General features: G+C 39.9%; 1 protein-coding gene and 1 long non-coding RNA gene across 4 annotated transcripts in view; one reads left to right on the forward strand and one right to left on the reverse strand.

Moving 5' to 3' along the window:
* Positions 1–1,012: 1,012 nt before the first annotated feature.
* On the reverse strand, positions 1,013–21,217 carry LOC118894222. Of its 3 annotated transcripts, none has more exons than XR_005019674.1 (4): positions 20,493–21,217; positions 17,173–17,351; positions 2,127–2,169; positions 1,013–1,733 (listed from the first exon to the last, which is right to left on the reverse strand). It is a non-coding gene; the product is annotated as an uncharacterized LOC118894222 (long non-coding RNA). The 3 variants fall into 3 exon arrangements; XR_005019675.1 differs by having other exon boundaries at positions 2,078–2,169; XR_005019676.1 differs by having other exon boundaries at positions 1,274–1,733; positions 2,082–2,169; positions 20,493–20,632.
* CCDC80 (coiled-coil domain containing 80) overlaps positions 20,439–21,290 on the forward strand; it is a 32,882-nt gene continuing 32,030 nt past the window's right edge. Inside the window, exon 1 of the mRNA XM_036850187.1 lies at positions 20,439–21,277. The gene's annotated coding sequence lies outside the window, so the exon portion shown is untranslated. The remainder of the gene's footprint in view (positions 21,278–21,290) is intronic.

A 21,290-nucleotide genomic window follows, 5' to 3' on the forward strand; every position in this document is an offset into this window, starting at 1 on the left:
TACATAGCATATTTTACCTTATTGTGTTATTCATTTTTCCTTATATCTGCTTCAGTTAGACTGAAGTCTTCAAGGACAGTGATGCTCTATTATGCATGTTTGTATCTCCTGTGCCCTGAACAGTGCTTTGCACGCATAGGTCCTCAAGTAATTTGTTGCTGGGACTAGTGAAAACAGTGACAATGTAGAATTTGGAAAGAAGAGCATGACAGAAAAATAGAAAATCTCTACTTTGGGTATGTTGGCTCCTAGTCTAACACTAAAGATTCCAAATAATCTATGCAAGCAAGAAGGTAGAATTTTCACCTTTTCTGGATTGGAGAGCTGGGAAGATCACAGTTTCCTCTGTGGACACCGTGTGGGTTTTATTTGAAATGTCTCTACAAATGACATGGGGATTTTCATTAACCTCTGATTTGTCTAATAAGGTAAAGATGATGACATGCTTTAGCCAATGCAGTTCTGATTCCAACTTAGCATTTCGCCCACAGTAGTCTGCAGGGCCCTCTGCAGAAAGCTCTGCAGGGCTTTGGCATGTGGGTTGCTCAGTACTTTGTCACCACACATGATTATTTAGAAGGCAGGGACTCTACATGGACCAGTGTGACTGGTGTTCCCACTCTGATTCTGATAACGAAATGGATGCACGAAGGTAAGTGCAGAGGGAGGGTGGAGAGAGAGGTGCATAGAGCTGGCTCTACATTCTCTCCTGCTTAGGGGGAAGAGTCTGCCTCTTCTGGCTTAGCTTAAAGGATATGGGTTTGTCCTGGGATCAAGTTGATGGGAAGAGTTTGCTCTAGCTTTGAGCTCAGTTCTTGGAAACTCATGCCAAACTAATGTCTGTTGAATGAAGAATGAGTTGGTAAGTGTGTGAGTGAGTAACCTTAAGAAACTGAGGTTTCTCAATAAGATGTTTTTTTTTTTTTTTTTTTTTTTTTTTTTTTTTTTTTTTTAAAGCACTTTTCTTTTTTATAGCTACTTTATTTATTTATTTTATTTTTTTTTTATTTTTGGCTGTGTTGGGTCTTCGGTTCATGCGAGGGCTTTCTCTAGTTGAGGCAAGTGGGGGCCACTCTTCATCGCGGTGCGGGGACCGCTCTTCATCGCGGTGCGCGGGCCTTTCACTATCGCGGCCCCTCCCGTTGCGGGGCACAGGCTCCAGACGCGCAGGCTCAGTAGTTGTGGCTCACGGGCCCAGCTGCTCCGTGGCATGTGGGATCTTCCCAGACCAGGGCTCGAACCCGTGTCCCCTGCATTAGCAGGCAGATTCTCAACCACTGCGCCACCAGGGAAGCCCAATAAGATGTTTTTTAAAAAGAAAAAAGAAATCCAGGTTTGGTTCTAGGTCATCAGCTGGAAAATGGGAAAAGGACTACGTTGTTCTGTGTGTTTGTCCCATTGGCTCAGGTGTCTCCTGAATTTTAGGATAAAACGGCATCATGAATTTATGCAACCTTTCCACCCAGGGCTCTACACCTTATACAATACTCTGATCCATTTTTAGAGTTATCTAAGAGGCAAATGTTATCATGATACACTCACTCCTTCAATGGCTTTTTGCCGCACTCAGAACAAGTCCAACACCTTTACCGTGGCATGCCAAGGGCTCTGTATTCTTCGCTCTGCCTTTTCTTCCCATCTTGTCTCTTATTGCTCCTCCATTCAAAATTCAAAATTCCATTTCTTGTGCTCCGACTATGAAAAGCTGTCTGCTGTCCTCCAGTGATTTTTTACTGAAAATGATTAATGTAATCAGGCATTATTCTTTCTCTGTATACCTACAAAATCTGAAAATAGAAATTTCTGAACTATTTTCAAAACCTCCCAAAAAGATTCAGTGTAGTTTTGACCCATTTGCTTAAAATATTTACTTGCAAGAATTAAAAACGTTTGCATAGTTTGTGGTTTTATATATATATATGTGTGTGTGTATATATATATATATATATATATATATATATATATATATATACTCAAACTCTAGCAGCAAAGAAGCAAAGAAGAGTAAATGGAATTGAAACTGTCTCAACTTCTAGACGAATTGCTTCTTGTCCACCTTTGCTCTGGAGAATTATACCTACAGTTTGCAGCTGCAATGAATGTCGAATCTTCAATGTCCCATTTACCTCCTACTTTCCTCGACATCCAACACCACATCCAAGCAGAATCCTGGGGAGGAGAGAATAAAATATATCAGTTAGGATTAGGTTTATCTGAGAATAACATGGACCAATTCTTCCCCTCCCCCTGACACACACACAGAAAAAGTATCTTAAAAAAGATGAAAGTGTCATTCTCTCTCAAGGAAAATAATTTCAGATATTAAGCCCAGAATGATGGCAACTTCGAAGTCATCAGAGAACCAGTCTTTCTCCAAGCTTTTGCTCCAAGATGCTTAAGGGGTGGTCCTTGTTCTTATGTTTCAATATGGCTGCTGGAGCTCCAACCATCACATCAGCAAGGTAGAGAAAGGGCAGAGAAGGGCTTTTTGATCTTTAAGAACTCCTACAATGTCACACAATACTTCCATTTATACTATATGGGCCAAAATTAATCACATGGTTAGCTCTAACTGAAAGGGAGATTGAGTATATATATATATATATATATATATATATATATATATATATTTGCTATATTCCAAGCAAAAATACGGGTTTCTTAACACTAAAGTAGGGAAGAATGAATGTTAAAAGATAGCTAACAGTCTCTGTCATATGTCCCATTCCTCCTTTTAATTATTTCTTATTTTATAAAAACAGAAAAGCCTATCTCAATTATGTTAATGGGATCCTTTTGTACTATGGAATCTAATTCCTTTCATTCCATTTCCCAAAGAATTTTGAGTTTCGGGTCCAGAAACCAAATTTCCGAAGTCTAGACTTCCATGAGAGTGGGTTGTTCTCAATGCAGTTCATATCTTTGCTCCAATCCAAAAACCAATGATTCTTCCAACCATTTTGTTTATTAATGATTCCACTCCCCCAATTTGCTATTAATAACCATAGAAACTGGTTAATCTCAAATATATTCAGATTCACAACATGTACTCAGATGGCATGAATTTTAAGCAGTGTTACTCAAAGTGTGAATTATTACTTTTTTTAAAGGAATGAAATTCTAGGGCCTATAACCACCAACTATCCAGTATTTCCAAATTTCTAGATATTAAGACATTGTGAGATCCCAGTTACTCGATAATTGACCAATTATCTCTTTATATGGATGTTTTGACCTCATTTTTTAAAAAAATAATACTTCATCTGGTCAAGTTCAAAATTTTGGAAAAATCATCTTGGTATTTCAGGTTGTTCTGTAATGATTTTTTGAGCTATTTATAATGTCAGCCATCTTTAATTTGACACATATTAAGTCCACTTCTTTATTGTGGTTAACTTCTTAATTTATCCTCTTAGTATATTTAGCATTATCTTAATATCATGGGCCTCCTTCTCAACAATTCTCAAAACTTCTAGAAGAAATCCTGATAATGGAGGCCACATATGTATGAATAAATGTGTATTTCCTGTTTCAATCCCCACAGAAAGATCTTTGTACCAGGAAGAGACGGAGAGAGCATGAAGATTTCTAGGAAATCCCAATCCTAGGCTGTATTCAAGTGTTTCTCTCATCTGTAGTTTGTACACAACATTTTTGATGTGGCCAACTGATCAAAGAAAGTGACAGGGCTCTGTGCATGGTCTTTGCAAGATGCTTCCTAAAACCCACATTTTGATTTTGAAATAGTTAGTGGTTAAAATTAATTTACATAAATTAATGTTTGTATAAAATTTGATTATACCTTTCAACTGGTCCTCATGGATTTTCTGGCTTATTCCTCATCAGTTGAAGGTATCAGAATTTTCCCCTTGGTATTGGCCTTGTGATTTTGTTTTATCTCTTCTCTTTCATTTATTCTGATTCATACTCCCATATCAAAAGAAGAGTAAAACAAAAAAGGGCTGGAGGCGCACAGAGAATAAGAGAGAACGACAGAGCTTATAGGCAATATAGGCTGTCTTATGACATTAGTTAGGCAACTATTGCCTTCAAAAATCATTATCTCCATTCATTATAATGTGCACTCACTGGGTATGTCTTGTCAGAATCTGAAGGATGAACTTCTGTGTCAATCAGCTGGGGTTATATCTGCTTTGAGCGGGAAGAGGCATTAAATAGCTATTATGGTGGGAAATTCCAGTGGAAAAAGGGGACTAGAGAAGTTTACAAAATAGGCAGTAAGGATGAAGTAGGCCAGAGCTCTACAAAGACCAGAACCAGACAACTGAAGAGAAATGATGTTAAACTTGATGGCCAAGAAATGACAGTTAACATCAAGGTGTACGGTAGTTATAAATCCTGAGAGGTCAAGACTAAGGACTATGGTAAGGAAAGAAAATGGTGCCCATCACATGCAGGCAGAGGTGGCAGGGGTGATGGACAGAGCTCTAGAGGCATCTGCAAGGACCCCTTCTCTTGCCTTGTGGTTCTTGAAGGATGCTGATCTCTCTGGACCTGGGGACTCTGCAGAACTGACCTGGAGCCCTGGAGTATGTGTGTGGATATAGGGGCCCATCAAAGAAAAGACTACTTCCCTCTTCAGAAAAGGAACTTCTGTTTCTATTTAAACTGATGCAATTATTTAGAAAACTCTGATTTAGAAGGTACGTTTTTAGTTTTTTACAGTTGGCATTTCCATGTCCCAAACTCCCTTTGCAGATGTTTCTTTCAAGGTTCTCTTGCTATAAAAGGGCAATAAATTTGAGGTGAGACCATGAAGACATTGTAAGAAGACATGAGATGATATGGTTTCAATAGTCACTTTGAAAAATTTGGGTTCACGTAAGTATTTTGCACTGCAAGAATAGCCACAGGAACAGAAATTTCTATAAAAGATTCTCTGTGATGTCAGTTTTGGATGCATTTTGAGAGTAATGGCTCCATCCAGGAATGATTAGATGTTGCTAATCTGCCATGTTTTTAAAAGCTTTCTTTAAATCCATATCATAATAATAAGAACATGCTGTGGAAACCAAGCAGGCTCAGGGGAATGGTGTTAGAGAACAAAGCTTTGGCCTTAAGGTCTTTTGTTTTGATCAAATACACTTTGTGAAAACTAACTGCTTACCAGTAGTTTAGTAATTGAGGTCTGCACAAAAAAAGCAGAACACACTGTGACTAAAGACACATTAAATATTAAAGATTTATTAAATATTAAATATTAAAGATGCAAATTAGATGATGGGTAGTAAACGTAGATTTGTAAAATATGAATAAACTGAACTTTCTCTTAGAAATCATGTTGAAACCTTTCAAGGCAAGTAGTTTCAGACTTGACTTCCCAAACGTGGGTTGAGAAGGAGAAGCTAAAGAAATATGCAGATCTTATGACAAAAAGAAAACAAACACATTAAATCATTGTCATCATCATCATCAGACATTACTTAATTCATTTTTGCAGGCTTGTGTTAACCAAACACAAAATTTCGAGCCCAACGACTTAACCACAGTATTAAAACACTATGAAAGAAGACTGAAAAAAATACAAATTTAAAGTTTCCCCTTTTGATTTTAGGTATGAAAAATGTTGTTTAATCAGAAGAAAATCTTTGCCCAAATTTCACATAAAGAGAAAGCAGGGTATTTGGACAATTGCATGATAAATTCAATTTTTTATTTGAATTTTAATAGATATGAAAATAAACTGTGCTTAGAAATAAAAGCAATACTGTCTTCCCTTGTAAAATAGAGGAGATAATAATACTTACTCATCAGGTATTAACCTAAATAAAGTCCTGGCATAAGGAGATTGCTCAATATACATTCATTTCCTCTCTTCAGTGACAGTGATCAAAATGTAACTATGAATATTCCTCTGGATCACTTAGGACAAAATAAATTGCGATGGGAATTTAATTATGTTTCGTTCTTAGATCAAAAGCAGGAAACTACAGAGGCAGAGAAATCTGTAAAAAATTATTTCCTCCCTTCCAAGAGTGAACTCCCATCTACCCTCAATGATACTGTTGAACTTGGCAATAGTGACTAACACACTATCCAGTGTTTTGTAACTGTTTATAATTAACAGAGTTAAATATTTAAGAGTTAAGGTAACTCTTGAAATTTCTTTTTTTAAAAAAAATAGAATTATAAAGCAATTAAGGGTGAAAACAACAACAACAGCAACAACAGAAAGACAACCAAAGGCACTGATGGTGTGATGATAAACACATAACACCTATAATCATGAGATCCGGGTTTCAATTCTAGTTACACACATAAGCACTGTGTACCCTGGAGACTTAATTTCCTTGCCTGTGTGATAGAGATGACGCCCGCTGTGAGAGTAGAATCGTTCATATAGAACATTCAGCCCATTGCTTGTCTCATAATATTGCCTCATTCATTCATTCAGCCATGTTCAGTGAGTTTTTACACTATGTCCGGCACTGTGCTAGGCACTGGAAATACAACACTGACAAAACAGACACGGCTCTGCTCTCAAGGAGCTTAAAAATGTGGCAGAAGAGGCAGACATTAAGAAAGACACAAATAATAGTTTGATAAATAAGTAAAAGTTAATTCTGACTAAAAATTAATTCCCTTTCCTCTCTCCTCATTTTTAATAAAGGGAACACGTGTGCTTTCTACTTTCACTTATGAGAATTAAGTGAGTTAATGAATTAAGTGAATCCACTCCGGAAACTTCAAAACTCTCCACAAATGTCTATTGCTATCTTTGTAACAAAAATTTATCAACTCTGCACTAATTGCAAGACCCTAGGGAAGGCAGAAAGAGCAACGGGATGCAGGTTCTCCCTGCTTCTGCCGGGGGAAGTAGGCAACTGGGCACTGTGAACCACAAGTCCAGACATAAAGTATGCGGTGGCCAAAAACAGTTCGTTCGGGTTTTTCTGTAACATCTTATGGACAAACCTGAAGGAACTTTTTGGCCTTCCCAATACTAAAACATGCTTTGAGAGAGGGTGGGGAGAGTCATTGGATATCTGGAGGTGGCAGAGGTGGGCTCCGCTGGAAAGACTCTATGCAGCAGGTGCATTTGGACTTGACAGTTAGGGGACATCTGGACTTGCGATCAGCCAACAGAATAAGCAAAAGTACAGAAGGGGGAGATCATCAAGGGGCAACAAAGAAAACATATGTGGTGTATTTTGGCTAGATTGAAGAAGGCACTAATGGCAGTAGTTGGCAACAAGCATTTGGACAAGCAGTTTAAGATCAGATCATAGAGGACTTTGAACACCGAGCTAAAGAGTGTGACCTGTACTGCTGGCAGCTGCAAGTTATTAAAGGAGTTTGCGCAAGACAGTAACAAGACTGGAGCTGCGAGTCAGGAAGAGTAATCATCCTACAGCAGTGTGTCAAATGGATGGTTCTGACTACTGGTATGATTTGGCTCAAGGGTTCGGGGAAAGAGCTTTAGGGTCTTATACTTTGGTCCTCTTGAAAGCCAGGGTCCTGAAGCTATCAGAGTTGGAGTGGTCTGTGGAACTTGAAGCATTTGTGTATTTGCTGGTGCTGAGGCATAAAGAAAATAAACTTCCTTTTATGAATAACATGGAACTCATAATGTAGATCCAAAGAGCATATTTCCTTGGTGAAAATAAAGCACTCATTGCAACTACATCTCTCATTTGCCTTGGCACAGGTCACATTATCTATAATGTATATCATAGACATAGGGAAGAGAGACACCAGGAGGTAAAAACAATTGCTCTAAGCACTAAGCTGCTATGACCCACCATTCTAAAAGGCACAGCCAGACCCTCTGCCTGCTTCACATACACACAAAGTCCAGTAATGGCTGATCAGAGCAGCTTAATTAAATATCCCCACTCCTGGAACTCCCATGGGCTACATGCACAGAACAAGCTGACCCTGACTCCCTTCCTCCCCACCCTGGAGCTTCTCAGAGCCAAAACAGCTGTGGGAGATGAGCGGAGGCCTGTCAGCCAATCAACAAGCAGCTGACAGATGGCAGGCTCCGTTTGTGACTCTGCAGAGGTAGTGGAAGAAGCCAAGTTGCCCTGCCCAGCTGGGTTCAGAACCTTTAGACTGAAAGAGAATAACAGATGTTCATTTAAAAAAAAAAACCAACTACAAACCCCAAACATAATTTTATTACACAAATTCATGCCAGTGAATATTTGGAGAATAAGAACATTTTTGCCAGCCCTCACAGGGTGTCTGGAAGACAGACACAGAGAAGGGTCTACATATTTCTCATCTCTGTCACATTTCCATGATGAACTCCAGAGAGTGTGAGACACTGCCTTGGTATGTCCCACAGAGGAGCTTTCAGGGCTTGCTCTGGGTTTATTTCGAGCCAGGAGGAAACAGGGGACTGGGTTTCCCATTCCCAACGCAAGGAGATCTAATTAAGTAGGAGCAAGCTAGGTAGCTGAAGACTTTGTCTTATTACTTCATGTAAAAGTCATCACATTAAATAAACACATTTGGCATGAATTTACCAACATAGAGGAAAATGACACTAAGCCACCCAGATAAGTTTTAAGGAATTCAAAGTCCAGGATTTAAAATTCTCTTCATCCAAATAAGCAACCAGCAACTAGGTTGGGCCCTCAGTGACGAATGGATTATGTAATAAAGGAAGGCAGCCAGAGGTTAAACTCTTTCTCCCAGTGATGAGCAAATAAGCGAAAAACTCCCACAGAGAAGAAGACTACCTCAGGGCCCTTCTGCAAAAGCTTCACCTTGCTGCCTTGGCCCAAAAGCCAGTGTGTTTATGGCCAACATGTGAGGTCATAAGTTCTGTAAAGGGCAAGGAAGGTGCCAGAAAGGTCTTGAAAGGCTGTTTGGGCTGATCTTTGGGCTCTTGTCTGCATTTGAGGCTCTGTCTTTTCTGACTCTTCCTCCAAAGTCTTCCTAGCTCAATTATGAGAAGATCTAAATGTCCACCTCAGTACCAGGATTTCCTGACCTCCCAACTCTCTCCTGGGGCGTTACTCTGTAACTAGGGAAGAACCAAATTGGCTTCTGGTAAACTAGAAGTTGTGCCTGCCCAAAGCAGTCTTTCCTGATAATTTACTGTTAAGATGGAGCCTTGGGGTAGAGATAGATTTACTTTAAGAACCCTAGGTAATACCTGTGGAAGAATTTAACTTGAAACTGGAGGATATAAAGAGAATCTCACACACATGCCCTCAGGAAGACAAAACTTATGGACTAAGAGAATAATTTCCTATGAACGCCTGATTTACAGAAAACTGATAGTGTGAGAATTCTCTCAGATGATGGGGGTTGATCAGAGGTTGTCTCACATCAACCGTGAGAAGTTTTGCCAAAGGCACGAACGAGAGATGACCCAGGTCGTGTCAGTCTCACAAAGTGGGCTGGATCAAGCTTTGTTTGTGTGACTAGACTGACTGTCTGCTCAGGAAGTTTTCAAGGCTGGTCTTCATTTGTTTTTGATTTTAACTGACTCTAACTGAACTCTCCCCTCTACATCCCCTGCCTACAAATGCAACGTGTTACAAACCCTCAGCTGACTCACCTGTAGCTTGCTGTAATTTGCTTGTCCCAAATTGCAATTCCTCTGCTCTTCCCGAGTAAACTCATGAGTTTGCCTCAGTTTACCTCTTTATTTAGGTCAACATACCTGTGAGGGTTGTGGGAGTAGAAATTGACTCTAGTAGGTACTCAGACTGATGTGCTGGACCCCGAAACCCTAGAGGTAGGTCAAGAGACCAAGGCAGGGTTCATGGAGCAGAGATCACAGGCAGAGGGGGGACAGACCTAGTCCAGGAGAAATACCTGACTGTAGGTATGCTGAATCACCTAAAAATATGAGCCATAGTCCTTGCATTCGAGGACAGACATCCCAGGGGATGCTTCCTGCCTTGCACAAACTGTTTTTGGTATAATTTATTAATGGAATTATCTTAGATTTCCAAAAAAGCTTCAGATTAGATTTTTTTTTTTTTAACAGGCTTAGATTTTTCCTTTTGAGGTTGACATATATCAGCTATTTCTGCTGTAGATTTGTGTACGGTAGGAAAGTTTAAATAATTTCTTAAAAATTATTCGTACAATGTATCTCATTTTACATGTTTGTTTTCATATTATTTGGAGGAGCTCTTTGTGAAAGTGCAAGAGGTCCATGTTACTCAACAAAAATTTAACCCTGAAAAAAGGTCATTAGAATTAATCCATCTCAACAGGTACTAAATGTCATAGCAAATAATTTAAAGTTTGTTTGCAACCTTATCTTGAAATCTGAAAGGAAAATATGAAGTTTATTTCAGATTTAACAAATTGAGTTGTAATTGCAAATGTGCACTACATTTCTTTTCTTTTTGGCTGCGCTACGCAGTTGGCAGGATCTCAGTTCCCCAACCAGGGTTGGAACCCGGCCATGGCAGTGAAAGCCCAGAATCCTAACCACTAGGCCACCAGGGGACTCCATGCACTGAATTCTTAGGATGATGAAAGAGTGACTCACCTGTTGATTTGGGGGAGAGTAAGATTTTCCCAACAAAACTGCATAATGTGACCTAGTACCCATCACTTCACAGTTGGACTTTTACAGCACGGTCCCCATGAGGATCACATTTTTAAGCTTATTCAATAGCTTTTCAATGGCTTTATTGATATTCTAAAAGACTTATTTTAATCTGTTGATATCCAAATAATTTTCCCTTGAGGTACCATTTTTTTTCCATTCTTGTTGATTTTCTCTTCTGCCAGATCTATTTGTTAATATCTCTGCATGTAATTTCAGCAGTTCTTTATCACTTCTTATTAGATAAAGGTGCCAATTGATGGGCCAAGTTGTTATATGGAGAAAAATGTTTGGGAACTAACTTTGTAAGTGAACAGCACACTAGTAAATATTTCTGTGTTATGATGACACTTGCTTCTCTACCTTGTGCCTCTAGAGGCAAACTCTGATAACAAACATTTCAAGTAAATTTTTCTCAGAAAGAAGTCAGGGAAATTCATCAGTTCATACATAGTAATCATAGTAACTGTAGCCTCCTACAGTCTTTAAGGCTAAACTTTCACCTGAGTTAGCCACTCACCTAATACTTAAATTCTCTGCTAAGGAACCCCGATTTTAACACCTCCAACAGGGAGCTTACTGCTTCTGCATACATCTCTCTTCATCTCTGAACAGCTCTGATATTTATAACATTTTCCTTCTAGCAAGCCGAAATGTTATCTAGTATTTGGGCATATGAAAGTACAGCTATCAGGATGCTGGAAAAACACAGTGGGGAAAGGGAGGAACAAAAAATCAACTGGGTTATTTTTTCCACTGAGATAAATTGAGTTTGAAAAGTTGGATGAACATTTAACTGGCTCTACTGCAGTTGAAAACACAGGAAAGAAATTGGTTCTTTTAAGCATCAGTCAGATTGTCATGCTCTGAATATCTGTGAAACAGATAGTTTCAAATCTCTCGCTAAGTACTTGTGTCACTTCAATAAACTGGGTGAATATTACTCATTTACACATAATAAAATATTTGTTTTTCAAAAAACACCTCTTAAAAATAACATCTGGGTTTAAAATATTGTTTGATGCTATATTTCTATTTATAATCACTTATACAGAAATCTTGATAATTTAGACAGACTAGCTCACCATGAATAGTGTACATATGTCATGTTATAATGTCCATCTATTTTGAGACATTAAATTAAAAATAAAAGTCAAAAAAATAAATTAAAAAAATAGTCACAATATTTTAAAAATAACATAAATTATTTTGTTTATAAAAATAAAATTAAAATCACAGTCTTTTTCCTGCCTTTTTCGAAGTTTTAAATATAACTAGGTTAATTGAGGTCTACCGTGGTGAAAATAAATTATTTCCATCTTATTCCAGGTTTACACTCAGGCAAACTTTCTTATAGCCAAGTCGTTAAGACCCATAATTAATGGAATCAGTGCTCTTCAATTTCCAAATCATGCAGTTGAGCTGCTCTTTAATTGGAAACAGAGGCTCTGGGGCTCTGCTTTCCCTTCATATATGGTGGTGTTCTCTATTCAATTTACCCTGTGAGATGTGTCTCTAAGGGGTTTCATAGTTCCAGTAAATTCTGTACCACTCACACTCAAAGTAGCAAGTGGTTTTTTCCTGAAGACCATGGCCTTGAGGCCATGCATTTCTCTTGCTCCTCAAGGCATCTTCTACACCATATTCATCTATTGGTTAAAGTTCAAAACCTTCTTTGCAGGAGGAAATCTCAGGGTGCCAAGCTCCACTTGGGTATTACATTGCAGGCATAAAGGCTCATTCCTCCTTTCAACTTGATCCAACTTCACACCACCACCAGTTTTCCATCGTTACTGCCAGCATCAGTGCCTACTTTCCCATGTCACTTCTAGGCCAGGGGAGCCTTGAGCTTTCTCTCTGAAGTTCTCTGCTCACTGTTGAGGAATTTGCAGCAGGAATGAAACGTTGATGTTTGAAGAAAATTATAGTGACAATCATTTGGAGGATGGATTGGAAAGGATGAGTCTGGTGGCCAGAAGACCAGTTGGAAGACTATTACAGCCTTAGAAGTGAGAGCCAACAGGAGACACAAAGTGTAAACACTGCTCTGGCTTCTGATTTCATGACAAATTGGCACAAAATACATAATAGGTGAGTCTCCTTCCAATGCTTAGTCATTCCTCTTTGTGTTTGATGCTTAGCACCTCTGTCTGATCCTTTAGCTCCTTCCCATGTTGCTTCATTTGCCTTGCCTTAGGCTAGAAGTCTGAATTTATGACTGCTCTTGTGTGGATACCATTTCCCCCACCATTAAGCTGAGTATTAGGCACATTTCATACATTAAAAATAGCCATTCTCAGTCATAGAGACAGAAAGTAGAATAGTGGTTACCTGGGACTGAGGAAAGGGGGGAACAAGCACTTATTGTTTAATAGGCACAGAATTTCAATTTGGGAAGATGAAAAAGTTATGGAGATGGACAGTGGTGATGGTTGCACAACAATGTGCGTGTACTTAATGCCACTGAACTCTACACTTAAAAATAATTGAAATGGTAAGAGTTGTGTATATTTTACCACAATAAACAAACAAACAAGACTGAGAACTTTTGAAGCAAATCAACCCAAAAGCTTGCCACACTTCAGGATGTTTTATTTGTGTGAGCTGACAAATTTCCTGTCATTTACAGCAGTTAGCCGCAAATTTGCTGTTATTTGAACCATGAAACAGTGTAATAAAATCATCTTTAGAAAAAAAATTGAATCCTATTATTTATATAAAAAATAACCTTTCACATTTTTATAGATGAAGAAACTGAAGTTCAGGGAGGTTGACACTTTGCCCACGTCACACAACTAGTAAACAGTGAAACTGGGATCCCAGTCTAAGGTTTGTTTGGCTGCAAATTTTGTGCTGCTTTTTCAGAGGCAAAACAAATCCTATCCAATGAATGAGCGAAATCTCCAAACATGGAAACTGTTCTCTAATCAGGAATTTTTTTTCAATCTAAGCTGTTCCTCTCATTTTGATGCAGTTACTAACATTTATTTGTACTGACTGAGTTTTCTCAATAGTTAATGCCAAGGTTTCTGCCAAAATCCACCATCACAAATTATTTGTAAAGGGACCACATGTTTTTATTTCCCATACTTAACTTGTAAATAAAAATATTATTTGAAACTTTGGAATGTTACCTGTTAACATATTCAGAACAAATTCGACTTTGAACTTTTAAACTTGCTTTGAAGACCACATTGTATTTGACCTTCATTCTGGAGTTTTTGCAACAGACTTTGGTTAAAAGCATTTAAGTTAGAACAATATCATTTTTTAACAGAGATTTTTGAGATGTGATTACAAATGAATGTGGCTTTTTTTTTTTTTAAACAGCAGAGTTCAAATTAATATCGTTGACTTCAAAGCAGTCATCTTAGGAGACTGTAGATAGTGATGGTCCAATTATTCATTCATTGAAACACATAAGTACTTAATCTATGTCAGACACTCAGAGCTTTTTCCTCCAAATCCAGTTAATGAACCATGCAGGAAACTTATTACTTTATAGTCATTTATTATTTTGACCCCAACCAGAATTATACAGTTTGATCACCTACCTCATTCAATAGACTTAGCTCCTTCAGACTATGACTAATACTCAACTCCAAAATCAAAGATTGAAGAGTTGACAAAGTTGAAGATATGCCAAAGATTCCTTGACATGCAGCATATAACCACTTTGATGAGGCTAGCCCCGATCATGTCTGATCACCCCATCTTAAATGGTACCTTTCTTCATTCACTATTACTTTTCCCTTCATTGTTTTTCTTTAGAGTGCTTATCTCTCACTAACAGAATGTGAATTCCATGAAAGGAGCAATTTTTGTCTGTTGCTGTATTCCCAACACTGGAATAATGTCCAACACATAAAAGGTGCTCTATAAATAGTTTTTGAATAAATGAATGAATAAAATGAAGATTTATATTACTTTACATAAAATGTTTTGCCTCAATGTCACAATTCCATAATTCAATGCAAGTATAAGGTTTAATTTTGATGGTTTATAGTGCTATGTCTTTTGTTTCTACTATTATTATTTAATAAATAGAGATAAAGAGACCCTCTGGTTCATTAACTGTAGTTTTTTTTTCTTTTCTTTCCTTCTTTAAAGTGACATGTTGTATTTGGGTTGTGTTCTGGGGTTTTGCCATTGCTCCTTTTAACTGTAAATTTTTGTGCCTTAACTATATGCAGGGCGCTGTGAAGGATGCAAAATAAATGTAAGGCTATTCCATGTTCTCAGGAGCTTAAAGATCTGCTTGGAAGGAAAGAACCCATATATGAAGTACAAAAAAGATCAGAAGAGTGATGCTGTACAGAGTACCTTCTCAGAGAAAGGAAAGTGACTCATATTGGAGTTTCTGGAAAAACCCCGTGGAAGAGATAATTACAGGGCCTGCACATTGCAGAATGAACTGAAGGCGGACACATGTAGGAAGGACTTGTGGAGAAAGGGCCAGAGGTAACATATGGTTCAAATTGTGAGTGAGAATAAACCACCATGAGCTCCTGCCTTTCTCCCACCACGAGCTGCCCCTCTTCCCTGTCCCTTATCCTCTTCTCATCTTCTGAATATTGTATGCCAGGCCACAGAGCTCTTCATCTCCACCTATACTTGCTCCTTAAGTGATTTCTCCCAGCCTCATACTTTAAATAACCTTCCAAATGTATAATCCCTGTTCAGTCCTCTTTGAAGTTTAGACTCATGTACCAACAGCCTACTCAACCTTTGTACCAGAGTGTTAAATGGGAATTAAAAAAAATTTTTTTGATTGTTTCTGCCCCAAAGTACCCTTGTTGGCTCTATCTCCAAAACATATATCAAAGAGGCTGACTTTTCTGCACCTTCACGGCCCCTGGCACCCCAATTCAATCTACCCCCCGACCTTTCCCTTACACTAGTACAATAGCTTCCTCACTGGTCTTCCTGCTGCCATTCTTGCCCCCATACTCCGTTCTCCGTGTAGCACCCATTTCAAACCATGTATCAGGTTTTTGGAAACTCTACTCAATATTTTGTAATAACCCATAAGGGAAAAGAATCTGAAAAAGAATCTGAATCGCTGTGCTGTACACCTGAAACTAACATGACAGTTGTTAATCAATTATACTTCTAATAAATAAATAAAAAATAAATTTTTTAAATGGAAAAAAAAAGCCCTCACCATGTATCAGGTTCTGACACATCCTCACTTAAAGTCTTTCAACATCGCTCCTCTGAGACACATTTGTGACACAGTCCCTGCTTCAATGCCTATGTGCTTGCTGCTCCCTCTTACTTAGACTGTTCTTTCCCTCCCCCGATACTTGAGTGACTTTCTTCCCTAGCTTCACTTAGAATCATTATCCTTGACCCTTATCTAATATGGCCTCTTTCCTTTCATCACCTTATAATCCCTTCCCTTTTAAAAATCTCTTCCAAGCACATGTCTAGGTCTAGGTCTATTTATTTGTTCATATTCTTATAGTCTGTTTCCTATTACTGGCACAGAAGCTCCATGAGATCAGGGAGTGTTCATTGTTATATCCCTAGTGACTAGAACAATGCCTGGCATTGAATAAATATTTGTTGAATGAATGAATTACCATCCTTATGGCTAACCCCTCCTCATGTAAATAAGATGATGTCCTGAGTGATGTGATCAAAACCTGAAGTGCGGGGTCAATACAGAGAAACAAGTCAAAGACAGGGCAATCCTAGCAGGACAAATGCAGGATACAGAGCCAAGATGGGAACTGGGAAAATGAGGATGAAAGGCCTGTCAGGCAATCTAGCACATCCTGCCAGGCAGAGTATCTTGGACTCTTGTGGACCCTAGTGGACTTTAGAGCCAATGGAATATACCAAGCAAGTTTTCCAGGTGCCACTCAGGAGCTGCCATGGGAAGCCTCCTTCACGGTAAAGCCTGCTCCAGGAATCAAAGAGGCAAAATCTCCAACAGGAGTGGAGCCATAGTCATGCACTGAATTTTTACATGAAGAGAAAGTTGTCAGTACTGCTGCAGAGAGTATAATTGACTAATATTTGTTATCTTCTCCAGTGGGCTGTGAGCTTCTGAGGGGAAGAGACTGCCTCATTCTCTACCATTCCTGGTATGAAGTCTGCACTCTTGCAAACATTTGGGAGAAAGAAATTGGATCATTGCTCTCTACTTGGTTATACCTAAGGGCACAGAGAGCAACATATTCAGAATTTTCCCCTTGAAACCTGATTGATATAAACTTTTGTATGCATTAAATGGCTAATAGCTGACTTTGAACCCAGTACAGGTCAACCCCTCCCAATTCACAACTAACCCTTCAAGCAGCAAATTGAGGGGTTAAAGACTTAAAATTTAAACGTTAAAGATTTAAAATGAGCCGTTAAGTCATTCACATAGTTCCTTAATCTCTGCTATGGCAAAAAACTTCAATTTGCTCTAATTAGGACTTCAACATTTTCTTAATTAAACAGCTTTCCATCTGGAAAAAAATGCCTTCAAGGTCCCTCCCACCCAAAAAAACCTCTGAAGTAATCAAAACTAAACGAATAAAAAAAGAATATTAAAACTGTTCTTCCCAATAGTTTTGGCCACTATGTATCAGGTAACTTTTATTTTTATTTATTTTTTTAAAAACGTATACACATACCTCAACTTCAGATTAAACCTGTGAGCTTGTTGACATTTCAGAGTGTTTCTTTTTGGGGATTACCCTTTCTCAGCATTTCTCTGGGCAGCCGCAGCAGCAGAATCCTGAGTTCATGGTCACTGTGGGCTTTCCCCTTGACTTTGCTGTTCATTTCTTCAGTTTGTCCTACGCTGTGAATGCTGAGAAAGAGAAGAGTTCATTTTCATTCTGAATGACATAAATGTGGCTGAAGACTGAACACTGATTACAGTCTGCAGATGGAAAGGAAAACCACGTAGCATTATCCCCGATGTGAACACTGTTTGTGTCTCTGCCACAAAGATGTGAAAAAATGGCTCTGCTATTCTTCCGGCTGGGGGTACAGGTTATCACAGAGTGGGAGAGGTGGTTTCCCTTCAAGACCACACTGAAGAGTTTGCACTTTTTTCCTCTTTAATTTTTTTCTGGTTTCCTCTTAAGCAAATGATATTTTCGGGCAATAGAACAATGTTTTGAATCGAGTTGGTAAGATCCACCGAGGGTTACTCTGTGTAGGGGACCAACTATGACAGAACCCATAGTTCCTCTAGGGTGCCTGGGACAGGATATTTTCCTGAGTCTTGGTCTCAGGTCGCTGCAGCCTTAGGTCAGCATGGTTCTGATCAGTTAGCACACCAGCTTCTGGATGTCTCCTTACATTTACTCTCATTTTCATCAAATAATCACCCCCATCCCAGTGTCTCTAAAGCAAATCTGTTTTGCACATTCTTTCCTTCCCTCCCTCCAAATTACTATGTGACCAATGTCAAGGCAGTGTCTTGTCAGTGAATCCCTGAATTAGCATTTCTAAAATCTAGTTTTGAATTTTATTCTTTTTACCTTTCTCTCACTCATCATCAATCCCCCCCCTCTCTAAAATCTCTCTCCTTTCTTTCTCTCTCTTCTCTGCAATTAGTTAATGTTTCTTTCTTAGGTTACAGAAAAAAGGGAAAGATCTAGGTGGGAGACGTTTAAAAACAGGGCTCTTAAATCAGGGACTAGAAACTGAGAGTCATTGCAAATCCTACATCATTAGGGGCTTTTTCAGAAAGGGGTGCATGCTAACTTGCTTCCTAGGCCCTTATCAGACATGTGCTCCCTGGACTTCCCTGGGAGGCTTTTCTGAGGTCCCAGGGAAGGCTTTGGGTGTTGAGGTTGAAAAATCCCGAGCAGGCACGAGAAGTCGCAGGCTGCCAGTGTGTCTGCGGGGCGTGTGGGAGCTTTGGGGAGACACTGAGGTGGAGGTATTAGGTCCTCTCCCGCGTATGTGTTTAGCGCGCCATCTAGTGGCTGAAGCTCACAGAAGGGAAGAAAGCCTAAGTACCCCAGAAGACCCAGCTCAGGGTTGGGCTGGCTTCCCCTCAGGGTCAAATCCAGGTCGCTAAAGTGGCTTTATTTCAACTTTACCAGTGCATAGGTGACAACTGTTGTGCACTTCGTTGGGAGGTTGGTGGAAGCCATGGGACAATCAAGAAAAAGGATAAAAGAATTTAAGGATCTATTAAGAAAGGCAAAAAGTACTGCTACACAATTATTCCAGAAAGTAGGACTCTAAAAGTGTAAGTGCTCTGACTGAGCAAATAAATGAGACTCTTCTATGAATATGGGGAACACAAAAAGAAATTGAAGGAAGAGAAAAAAGAGAGGGCATGGGAAGAAAGGGAAAGGGAGAGGCAGGATAACATAATGCTTTGTAGACAGTTCTACACCTGGGTTCAAATTTCAGGGCCACCTCTTTTTAGCATTTGTGTGACAGTAGGCAGTTACTTAAACTCACTCAGTCTCAGGTTGCCCATCCGTAAAATGGGGATGATCCCACCTATCTGTTAGGGAGGCTGTAAGGGTTAGATAAAAGAATATATGAAAGTGCCAAGACCAGAGCCTCATGTGAAAATGCTCAATGGATAGGAGTTGTTATCAGCAGGGAGAAGACAAAAGGAGGAGAAAAGAAAGAAGCGGGGAGACCTAGTAAGGGATTGTGTGGCACACATTATGGTATGAGAAAGGAAATCACATCTAGGACTGTCCAACTCAGCACAAGGCATTTGATCAACTTAACAGGTGAATCCCATGAAAGGGGAAATCTCTGCCTCCAGGAGACAGACAGAAGGTCTCTGCCTGAAGCCCACCTTTGTTCTGGACTCACAAGTATCTGAGAAGGCTCCACAGGAGGGCCTTCCTTCTTGGCACCCCTTGGTCTTCACGCTGTGGACTGAGAGCCTGACACTCAGCCCTCTACAGATCTTCAATTCAGTGCTGGGAGCTTATGTGAAGGAAAAGTCAATGACCAGTCGGAGATGGGGCTGATCAAAGGGAGCAACCAGGGACCAGGTTTTATTCAGAGAGGGTAGCCATTAACATGGCCTAGCTTTCAAGGAACCTCCTGAAAACCCTGGCTCACCACTGTCCGTGGCAGTTGATGCTGACTGAATGCACTTGAAGAGGCTGGAAGAAGTATCTGTATAACCCAAGGCGTCTTCCCTCCCCACTGAAAGCTGAATCCTCATGGCAGATCCAGGCGGTGGATGCACAGAGCTGCTTCAGTATCTCCTTTGGAAACCTGATATGGCTATTTCAAAGGATTGCCTAAAGCCCTCTGGACACCTGAAGCCTCCAGAGAGCAAGACAGTGCAACACACATACACACACACACACACACACACACACACACACACTCATGCACATACACTCGTGCCCTCTGAGGAAGCTCTTAGCCTACCATCTCTAGCCGGAGTCCAGAATTGGATGTCATAATGGCCTTTCCCTGTGTAATGGCTGCCCACAATCTCAGGGGAACAGCAGCCATTGCCTGCATTTCTAACCTTTTACCAGCTTCCTTTCATGCCAAGGAGAAACTAGGAACAAGAACATAGTAATATGATCCCCAGTTAGCATAAAATAAAAACAACCCAGCCATGTTTTCCATGGGCTTTTCCAACCTCAAACAAAATGCGTGAAGCAGGGAGAAAGAGATAAAAATACACGCATGGAACTATAAATATACATACTGTCTGTGTATGTACAGACAATCATCCTGATGCAAATGAATATCTGTCTCTAGGAAAACCAAGCAGTCAGATGTAGAAATCTGAGAATTTTCGCTTTCCGAAGTGCAGTCTGTGTACAGACAGGAAGGGAGAGTGCCCTGATGACTCAGTGGGGAAGGGGTTAAGTCCTCAGCCATCCTGTTTTAAAGTGATTTATGATGATGTGCAGTGTTTCAAAACTCCCCCCCCCACCGCCCCGCCACCCGACCCCAAAGTACAGCCCCTCTCTGTCCCCCAGTCCAGGCTCAGGCTCACCATGCTGAAATGGGAAGGAGGCGGTGTTTTGCTGATCTGTTAAATTCTTAGTGAAGTTTCCTTGATTTCCAGTGGCTGCTGTTGTTTGAGTTTGGTCTGGATCAAAACTGAGGTTGTCCTGGCATTGCGGGGACTGAATCCAGGCAAGAGGAAGAAGAAAAAGGAGAAGGAAAAGAGGAGAGAAAAAGGTGGGAAGAAATAAAGGGAGGAGAGAAGCGTAAGGAAAAGAAAAAAGTCCTTTTTCAACATCACATTCCTGTGTTTTCCCTCAGCCTGGAAACTATATTAATCCCAGTGCTTTTACGCTCGGAAACAAAGGGACTAAGCCAGACTGTGGGGGAAAGGGTGATAAGAAGGATCCTGGAACTCGAAAAAGAGAAAGAGCGAGATTCAGAAATAGCTGGGGCTCCACTTTAAGGGGCGTCCAGTACTGTCGGCCGGGGGCATTGGCACACACAGACACACAAGCCTGAGCAGAAAGAAGCTGCAGACAAATGGAGGTGCAAAGACTTAAAAGGACAGCTCCTTTCACCTCATTCTACTTGTCGAGAAGGTAAAAAGGCACAGCCAGAAAGAAAAGAAGAAAGCTCAGCCCTCAGGTCCAGACAGGCGGTGGTCTGCGTGTGGCTTTGGGAGCTGGAGCTGCAGTACACCCCTTTGTATCGGACAGCCTCGCAAAGGAGAAAGAGAGTTGGGAGGAAAAGTATTTCATCTAGGAACTGTCCTGGGAGCACACTTCAGATTGCTTTTTAAAGCCTCTGCATTCCATCTCCATGAGCCACCATGTAAGTGTGTAAT

Source organism: Balaenoptera musculus, chromosome 4, assembly GCF_009873245.2.
Source record: "Balaenoptera musculus isolate JJ_BM4_2016_0621 chromosome 4, mBalMus1.pri.v3, whole genome shotgun sequence".
Classification (NCBI taxonomy): Eukaryota; Metazoa; Chordata; class Mammalia; order Artiodactyla; family Balaenopteridae; genus Balaenoptera; species Balaenoptera musculus.